Below are 10,650 nucleotides of genomic sequence, written 5' to 3' on the forward strand. Positions count from 1 at the left end.
TGTCCACCTTCCGTTTAGCCATTTTTGATTTTTGCTGTTTGCTAATGACTGCTGCTGATCCACTGCTGAATAAATCAAACCGCCCCCCGCTTTGCTCCCGCTCGGCGCGTCCCCGTTGCATTGTGGGAAATGTAGTATTCATGCGTACTGCGGGCTGCTGGCTTGCAGCAGCCTGCGGGCCGGATCTAATAATATATTGATATCGTCACGCGGGCCAGGTAAAACCCTCTCGCGGGCCTGATGTGGCCCGCGGGCCTTGACTTTGACATAGGTGCTTTAAAATTTGAAAAACTTGAAGGGCCCGGCGCACGGCCAGAGTTGGGCCGGTTTTTGGGACTTGTCGACTCCCCCCCCGCCCAAGCCGGTGTGTCGGTTCGCGGATTTCAGGCCCGAGCGGGAGACGCCGGGCGCCGGCGCGCAAGCGGGGTAGCACGCTCGTCCAAGGCATCTCTGGAAGTCCGCTTTCAATACTTTAAAATTTGAAAAACGTAGAATTTTTTACGAACTCACTCCGACGTGTGACCCGCCGGACACCCGTGCGCGGTTTTAACGGGGCGCGCAGCCTAAACACAAGCCGAGAACGAACCGCAAGATGCAATCCCGGCGCCGGCCCCGACAGCACAGCTCTACGAGCAGGCCACATCCGCAAAAGCGCCACTGGAGGGCACTCGTTTGGGAGGATTCAAAAGCGCCGCCTCTCAAACGATTGAACTTTCACCTATTTAACGGTCTTGTACTTTCTGGTCGATGCAAATCGGTCGTCCGACCCGGGTATAGCCCCGGTGCGCATTTAAGCCACTATTGGCGGGCACAATTCCCCAAACACCGGCCCGATAATACGCGCGCATATCCCCAAACACCGGCCCGATAATACGCGCACAATTCCCCAAACACCAGCCCGGATTTCAGCCACTATTGGCGGGCACAAGTCCCCCAACACTAGCCCAGTTCTCAGCCACTAGTGGCGGGCACAATTCCCCAAACACCGGCCCGATAATACGCGCAAAAATCCCCAAACACCGGCCCGATAATACGCGCAAAATTCCCCAAACACCGGCCCGATAATACGCGCACAAATCCCCAAACACCGGCCCGATAATACGCGCACAATTCCCCAAACACCGGCCCGGATTTCAGCCACTATTGGAGGGCACAAGTCCCCCAACACTAGCCCAGTTCTCAGCCACTAGTGGCGGGCACAATTCCCCAAACACCGGGCCGATAATATGCGCGCAAATCCCCAAACACCGGCCCGATAATACGCGCACAATTCCCCAAACACCGGCCCGGATTTCAGCCACTATTGGCAGGCACAAGGGGGAACGCGCTCGTCCAAGGCATCTCTGGAAGTCCGGTTTCAATACTTTAAAATTTGAAAAACTTTTTTTTACGAACTCACTCCGACGTGTGACCCGCCGGACACCCGTGCGCGGTTTTAACGGGGCGCGCAGCCTAAACACAAGCCGAGAACGAACCGCAAGAGGCAATCCCGGCGCCGGCCCCGACAGCACAGCTCTACGAGCAGGCCACATCCGCAAAAGCGCCACTGGAGGGCACTCGTTTGGGAGGATTCAAAAGCGCCGCCTCTCAAACGATAGAACTTTCACCTATTTAACGGTCTTGTACTTTCTGGTCGATGCAAATCGGTCGTCCGACCCGGGTATAGCCCCGGTGCGCATTTAAGCCACTATTGGCGGGCACAAGTCCCCAAACACTAGCCCAGTTCTCAGCCACTAGTGGCGGGCACAATTCCCCAAACACCGGCCCGATAATACGCGCGCATATCCCCAAACACCGGCCCGATAATACGCGCACAATCCCCCAAACACCGGCCCGGATTTCAGCCACTAGTGGCGGGCACAATTCCCCAAACACCGGCCCGATAATACGCGCGCAAATCCCCAAACACCGGCCCGATAATACGCGCAAAATTCCCCAAACACCGGCCCGATAATACGCGCACAAATCCCCAAACACCGGCCCGGATTTCAGCCACTATTGGAGGGCACAAGTCCCCCAACACTAGCCCAGTTCTCAGCCACTAGTGGCGGGCACAATTCCCCAAACACCGGGCCGATAATATGCGCGCAAATCCCCAAACACCGGCCCGATAATACGCGCACAATTCCCCAAACACCGACCCGGATTTCAGCCACTATTGGCAGGCACAAGGGGGAACGCGCTCGTCCAAGGCATCTCTGGAAGTCCGGTTTCAATACTTTAAAATTTGAAAAACTTTTTTTTACGAACTCACTCCGACGTGTGACCCGCCGGACACCCGTGCGCGGTTTTAACGGGGCGCGCAGCCTAAACACAAGCCGAGAACGAAATGCAAGATGGAATCCCGGCGCCGGCCCCGACAGCACAGCTCTACGAGCAGGCCACATCCGCAAAAGCGCCACTGGAGGGCACTCGTTTGGGAGGATTCAAAAGCGCCGCCTCTCAAACGATTGAACTTTCACCTATTTAACGGTCTTGTACTTTCTGGTCGATGCAAATCGGTCGTCCGACCCGGGTATAGCCCCGGTGCGCATTTAAGCAACTATTGGCGGGCACAAGTCCCCAAACACTAGCCCAGTTCTCAGCCACTAGTGGCGGGCACAATTCCCCAAACACCGGCCCGATAATACGCGCGCATATCCCCAAACACCGGCCCGATAATACGCGCACAATTCCCCAAACACCAGCCCGGACTTCAGCCACTATTGGCGGGCACAAGTCCCCCAACACTAGCCCAGTTCTCAGCCACTAGTGGCGGGCACAATTCCCCAAACACCGGCCCGATAATACGCGCAAAAATCCCCAAACACCGGCCCGATAATACGCGCAAAATTCCCCAAACACCGGCCCGATACTACGCGCACAAATCCCCAAACACCGGCCCGATAATACGCGCACAATTCCCCAAACACCGGCCCGGATTTCAGCCACTATTGGAGGGCACAAGTCCCCCAACACTAGCCCAGTTCTCAGCCACTAGTGGCGGGCACAATTCCCCAAACACCGGGCCGATAATATGCGCGCAAATCCCCAAACACCGGCCCGATAATACGCGCACAATTCCCCAAACACCAGCCCGGACTTCAGCCACTATTGGCGGGCACAAGTCCCCCAACACTAGCCCAGTTCTCAGCCACTAGTGGCGGGCACAATTCCCCAAACACCGGCCCGATAATACGCGCAAAAATCCCCAAACACCGGCCCGATAATACGCGCAAAATTCCCCAAACACCGGCCCGATAATACGCGCACAATTCCCCAAACACCAGCCCGGACTTCAGCCACTATTGGCGGGCACAAGTCCCCCAACACTAGCCCAGTTCTCAGCCACTAGTGGCGGGCACAATTCCCCAAACACCGGCCCGATAATACGCGCAAAAATCCCCAAACACCGGCCCGATAATACGCGCAAAATTCCCCAAACACCGGCCCGATAATACGCGCACAAATCCCCAAACACCGGCCCGATAATACGCGCACAATTCCCCAAACACCGGCCCGGATTTCAGCCACTATTGGAGGGCACAAGTCCCCCAACACTAGCCCAGTTCTCAGCCACTAGTGGCGGGCACAATTCCCCAAACACCGGGCCGATAATATGCGCGCAAATCCCCAAACACCGGCCCGATAATACGCGCACAATTCCCCAAACACCGGCCCGGACTTCAGCCACTATTGGCGGGCACAAGTCCCCCAACACTAGCCCAGTTCTCAGCCACTAGTGGCGGGCACAATTCCCCAAACACCGGCCCGATAATACGCGCAAAAATCCCCAAACACCGGCCCGATAATACGCGCAAAATTCCCCAAACACCGGCCCGATAATACGCGCACAATTCCCCAAACACCAGCCCGGACTTCAGCCACTATTGGCGGGCACAAGTCCCCCAACACTAGCCCAGTTCTCAGCCACTAGTGGCGGGCACAATTCCCCAAACACCGGCCCGATAATACGCGCAAAAATCCCCAAACACCGGCCCGATAATACGCGCAAAATTCCCCAAACACCGGCCCGATAATACGCGCACAAATCCCCAAACACCGGCCCGATAATACGCGCACAATTCCCCAAACACCGGCCCGGATTTCAGCCACTATTGGAGGGCACAAGTCCCCCAACACTAGCCCAGTTCTCAGCCACTAGTGGCGGGCACAATTCCCCAAACACCGGGCCGATAATATGCGCGCAAATCCCCAAACACCGGCCCGATAATACGCGCACAATTCCCCAAACACCGGCCCGGATTTCAGCCACTATTGGCAGGCACAAGGGGGAACGCGCTCGTCCAAGGCATCTCTGGAAGTCCGGTTTCAATACTTTAAAATTTGAAAAACTTTTTTTTACGAACTCACTCCGACGTGTGACCCGCCGGACACCCGTGCGCGGTTTTAACGGGGCGCGCAGCCTAAACACAAGCCGAGAACGAACCGCAAGAGGCAATCCCGGCGCCGGCCCCGACAGCACAGCTCTACGAGCAGGCCACATCCGCAAAAGCGCCACTGGAGGGCACTTGTTTGGGAGGATTCAAAAGCGCCGCCTCTCAAACGATAGAACTTTCACCTATTTAACGGTCTTGTACTTTCTGGTCGATGCAAATCGGTCGTCCGACCCGGGTATAGCCCCGGTGCGCATTTAAGCCACTATTGGCGGGCACAAGTCCCCAAACACTAGCCCAGTTCTCAGCCACTAGTGGCGGGCACAATTCCCCAAACACCGGCCCGATAATACGCGCGCATATCCCCAAACACCGGCCCGATAATACGCGCACAATTCCCCAAACACCGGCCCGGATTTCAGCCACTAGTGGCGGGCACAATTCCCCAAACACCGGCCCGGTTTTACGGTTCCAAGTGCTGCGGTAGGGCGGCCCCCCGAGGGTAGGCGGCTGTAAATCCACGAAGCTGCGATTTTCAGTATGAAAATCTCGCGCCAGGCCGTTTGGGGACTAGTGGGCATAAATCCGGGGGAAGTTAAAGGCACCTCGGCAAAAACCCCGTGATGCCACTTAATTTGGCTTTTTTGGGGGTTTTGGCTGTGGTTTCGCTAGACGGCGGGCACCGCATTGCCACAAAAGCGCCGCCGGAATTTCTAAGTCCCGCGAGGTTTGGAGACTTGTGCCCCAAATCAAGTCAAAATTCAAAAAGCCAAATTAAGTCAAAACTTGGGGACTTATAAGCCGACACTAGTGAAAACTTAAAGGGCAAGTGCCGATTTTGTCGTCCCGTCTGATCTGAGGGCGTGTGCGTCCCATGAAGTCCGGTTTCAATACTTTAAAACAGGGGTGTCAAAGTCAAATGGACGGAGGGCCAAATAAAACATTTGGCTACAAGCCGAGGGCCGGACTGTCCAATCTTTACTGAAACCAAGATTTAACCTACTGAAAACACAACAAATATATTACAATATGATTGGATAAATAAAGCAATATTTTCTTATGACTCTGTCAGTCATTTTTAATTTCAGCAGGCACAAAATACAAATGTCCTTTATATAAAAAACTCATAACATATCTCATAACAACAACTCATAACCATTTTTTATCATTCAATCATCTGAAATTATTAAAAAGAAGTATTGCCTCGAAATACAATAAAATAAAGTGCAAAAATCTCTTGTTACTTAAAACCAATAGCAATCAACACACTGGACCTCATCTGTCCTGCTCAAATGTACATTGACTTTCCTTTCTGGGCTTTCTCTGGGTTAGTGTGAAAAAAAGGAATTACTGATTAACAAATAATAACAATCAAAAGTCATTTTCTCTGCTAAATAGGAGACAATTTTATCAAAAGACTGTTGTCCACATCAAGATCTATTTTCCATGAAAAGCCGAAAAACAAGAAACACTCCCAGGACAGAGTCGGCAAACAAAAACAACATAGTCAACATAGACAATAAAGCTTTAAAATTCCCGAGGGGAACAACAAAAAACAAGACCTTCTTTATGTGCATATTTAACTTTTAAAATTGAACGGAGTAAAAACTTCAAATGTGTAATTGCACAGGAAACATTACTGTATTATTACTGTATTTACATACATTTATATACAGTACTGTATTACTACAACTCTACATTACTTGTTTGAGGCTGACGCTGATACTTGGCAGTGCTTCATCTTTTGCACAAGTTGCTCTTTTAGATTGTTAGACAACAGGTCTACGCGATCAGCAATGGTATTTCTGCTCAGGCTGGTGTTTGAAAAAAGTTGTCTTTTGCCTGCGCAAAGTTCGTCACAGACTTTAAGCATACAGTTTTTGATGAAATCCCCCTCGGTAAATGGCCGGGCTGATTTGGCGATCTCCTCTGCTAAAATAAAACTGGCCTTGACAGCAGCCTCGCTTTGTGACTGGGCTTTTCTGAACAGACCCTGTCGAGATTTGAGACCTCGTTTAAATTCCTTGACCCTCTGTAGCCTTTGTTCTATGTCCAGAATCTTGGTTTTCTCCGTGTGTTTTGTTTCATGATGCCGTCTAATATTATACTCTTTCATCACCGCCACACTTTCTCCACATAGCAGACACACAGGTTTTCCAGCTACCTCCATGAACATGTACTCCAACTCCCACCTTGTTTGAAAGCCCACGGTTTTCATTGTCCACCTTCCGTTTAGCCATTTTTGATTTTTGCTGTTTGCTAATGACTGCTGCTGATCCACTGCTGAATAAATCAAACCGCCCCCCGCTTTGCTCCCGCTCGGCGCGTCCCCGTTGCATTGTGGGAAATGTAGTATTCATGCGTACTGCGGGCTGCTGGCTTGCAGCAGCCTGCGGGCCGGATCTAATAATATATTGATATCGTCACGCGGGCCAGGTAAAACCCTCTCCACATCAGGCCCGCGGGCCTTGACTTTGACATAGGTGCTTTAAAATTTGAAAAACTTGAAGGGCCCGGCGCACGGCCAGAGTTGGGCCGGTTTTTGGGACTTGTCGACTCCCCCCCGCCCAAGCCGGTGTGTCGGTTCGCGGATTTCAGGCCCGAGCGGGAGACGCCGGGCGCCGGCGCGCAAGCGGGGTAGCACGCTCGTCCAAGGCATCTCTGGAAGTCCGCTTTCAATACTTTAAAATTTGAAAAACTTAGATTTTTTTACGAACTCACTCCGACGTGTGACCCGCCGGACACCCGTGCGCGGTTTTAACGGGGCGCGCAGCCTAAACACAAGCCGAGAACGAACCGCAAGATGCAATCCCGGCGCCGGCCCCGACAGCACAGCTCTACGAGCAGGCCACATCCGCAAAAGCGCCACTGGAGGGCACTCGTTTGGGAGGATTCAAAAGCGCCGCCTCTCAAACGATTGAACTTTCACCTATTTAACGGTCTTGTACTTTCTGGTCGATGCAAATCGGTCGTCCGACCCGGGTATAGCCCCGGTGCGCATTTAAGCCACTATTGGCGGGCACAATTCCCCAAACACCGGCCCGATAATACGCGCGCATATCCCCAAACACCGGCCCGATAATACGCGCACAATTCCCCAAACACCAGCCCGGATTTCAGCCACTATTGGCGGGCACAAGTCCCCCAACACTAGCCCAGTTCTCAGCCACTAGTGGCGGGCACAATTCCCCAAACACCGGCCCGATAATACGCGCAAAAATCCCCAAACACCGGCCCGATAATACGCGCAAAATTCCCCAAACACCGGCCCGATAATACGCGCACAAATCCCCAAACACCGGCCCGATAATACGCGCACAATTCCCCAAACACCGGCCCGGATTTCAGCCACTATTGGAGGGCACAAGTCCCCCAACACTAGCCCAGTTCTCAGCCACTAGTGGCGGGCACAATTCCCCAAACACCGGGCCGATAATATGCGCGCAAATCCCCAAACACCGGCCCGATAATACGCGCACAATTCCCCAAACACCGACCCGGATTTCAGCCACTATTGGCAGGCACAAGGGGGAACGCGCTCGTCCAAGGCATCTCTGGAAGTCCGGTTTCAATACTTTAAAATTTGAAAAACTTTTTTTTACGAACTCACTCCGACGTGTGACCCGCCGGACACCCGTGCGCGGTTTTAACGGGGCGCGCAGCCTAAACACAAGCCGAGAACGAACTGCAAGATGGAATCCCGGCGCCGGCCCCGACAGCACAGCTCTACGAGCAGGCCACATCCGCAAAAGCGCCACTGGAGGGCACTCGTTTGGGAGGATTCAAAAGCGCCGCCTCTCAAACGATTGAACTTTCACCTATTTAACGGTCTTGTACTTTCTGGTCGATGCAAATCGGTCGTCCGACCCGGGTATAGCCCCGGTGCGCATTTAAGCCACTATTGGCGGGCACAAGTCCCCAAACACTAGCCCAGTTCTCAGCCACTAGTGGCGGGCACAATTCCCCAAACACCGGCCCGATAATACGCGCGCATATCCCCAAACACCGGCCCGATAATACGCGCACAATTCCCCAAACACCGGCCCGGATTTCAGCCACTAGTGGCGGGCACAATTCCCCAAACACCGGCCCGATAATACGCGTGCAAATCCCCAAACACCGGCCCGATAATACGCGCAAAATTCCCCAAACACCGGCCCGATAATACGCGCACAAATCCCCAAACACCGGCCCGGATTTCAGCCACTATTGGAGGGCACAAGTCCCCCAACACTAGCCCAGTTCTCAGCCACTAGTGGCGGGCACAATTCCCCAAACACCGGCCCGATAATACGCAAGCAAATCCCCAAACACCGGCCCGATAATACGCGCAAAATTCCCCAAACACCGGCCCGATAATACGCGCACAAATCCCCAAACACCGGCCCGATAATACGCGCACAATTCCCCAAACACCGGCCCGGATTTCAGCCACTATTGGAGGGCACAAGTCCCCCAACACTAGCCCAGTTCTCAGCCACTAGTGGCGGGCACAATTTCCCAAACACCGGGCCGATAATATGCGCGCAAATCCCCAAACACCGGCCCGATAATACGCGCACAATTCCCCAAACACCGACCCGGATTTCAGCCACTATTGGCAGGCACAAGGGGGAACGCGCTCGTCCAAGGCATCTCTGGAAGTCCGGTTTCAATACTTTAAAATTTGAAAAACTTTTTTTTACGAACTCACTCCGACGTGTGACCCGCCGGACACCCGTGCGCGGTTTTAACGGGGCGCGCAGCCTAAACACAAGCCGAGAACGAACCGCAAGAGGCAATCCCGGCGCCGGCCCCGACAGCACAGCTCTACGAGCAGGCCACATCCGCAAAAGCGCCACTGGAGGGCACTCGTTTGGGAGGATTCAAAAGCGCCGCCTCTCAAACGATTGAACTTTCACCTATTTAACGGTCTTGTACTTTCTGGTCGTTGCAAATCGGTCTTCCGACCCGGGTATAGCCCCGGTGCGCATTTAAAGCACTATTGGCGGGCACAAGTCCCCAAACACTAGCCCAGTTCTCAGCCACTAGTGGCGGGCACAATTCCCCAAACACCGGCCCGATAATACGCGCGCATATCCCCAAACACCGGCCCGATAATACGCGCACAATTCCCCAAACACGAGCCCGGACTTCAGCCACTATTGGCGGGCACAAGTCCCCCAACACTAGCCCAGTTCTCAGCCACTAGTGGCGGGCACAATTCCCCAAACACCGGCCCGATAATACGCGCAAAAATCCCCAAACACCGGCCCGATAATACGCGCAAAATTCCCCAAACACCGGCCCGATAATACGCGCACAAATCCCCAAACATCGGCCCGATAATACGCGCACAATTCCCCAAACACCGGCCCGGATTTCAGCCACTATTGGAGGGCACAAGTCCCCCAACACTAGCCCAGTTCTCAGCCACTAGTGGCGGGCACAATTCCCCAAACACCGGGCCGATAATATGCGCGCAAATCCCCAAACACCGGCCCGATAATACGCGCACAATTCCCCAAACACCGGCCCGGATTTCAGCCACTATTTGCAGGCACAAGGGGGAACGCGCTCGTCCAAGGCATCTCTGGAAGTCCGGTTTCAATACTTTAAAATTTGAAAAACTTTTTTTTACGAACTCACTCCAAAGTGTGACCCGCCGGACACCCGTGCGCGGTTTTAACGGGGTGCGCAGCCTAAACACAAGCCGAGAACGAACCGCAAGAGGCAATCCCGGCGCCGGCCCCGACAGCACAGCTCTACGAGCAGGCCACATCCGCAAAAGCGCCACTGGAGTGCACTCGTTTGGGAGGATTCAAAAGCGCCGCCTCTCAAACGATAGAACTTTCACCTATTTAACGGTCTTGTACTTTCTGGTCGATGCAAATCGGTCGTCCGACCCGGGTATAGCCCCGGTGCGCATTTAAGCCACTATTGGCGGGCACAAGTCCCCAAACACTAGCCCAGTTCTCAGCCACTAGTGGCGGGCACAATTCCCCAAACACCGGCCCGATAATACGCGCGCATATCCCCAAACACCGGCCCGATAATACGCGCACAATTCCCCAAACACCGGCCCGGATTTCAGCCACTAGTGGCGGGCACAATTCCCCAAACACCGGCCCGATAATACGCGCGCAAATCCCCAAACACCGGCCCGATAATACGCGCAAAATTCCCCAAACACCGGCCCGATAATACGCGCACAAATCCCCAAACACCGGCCCGATAATACGCGCACAATTCCCCAAACACCGGCCCGGATTTCAGCCACTATTGGAGGGCACAA

This window comes from Urocampus carinirostris, chromosome 8 (genome assembly GCF_059441175.1).
Source record: "Urocampus carinirostris isolate Australia breed hairy pipefish chromosome 8, RoL_Ucar_1.0, whole genome shotgun sequence".
Taxonomy (NCBI): Eukaryota; Metazoa; Chordata; class Actinopteri; order Syngnathiformes; family Syngnathidae; genus Urocampus; species Urocampus carinirostris.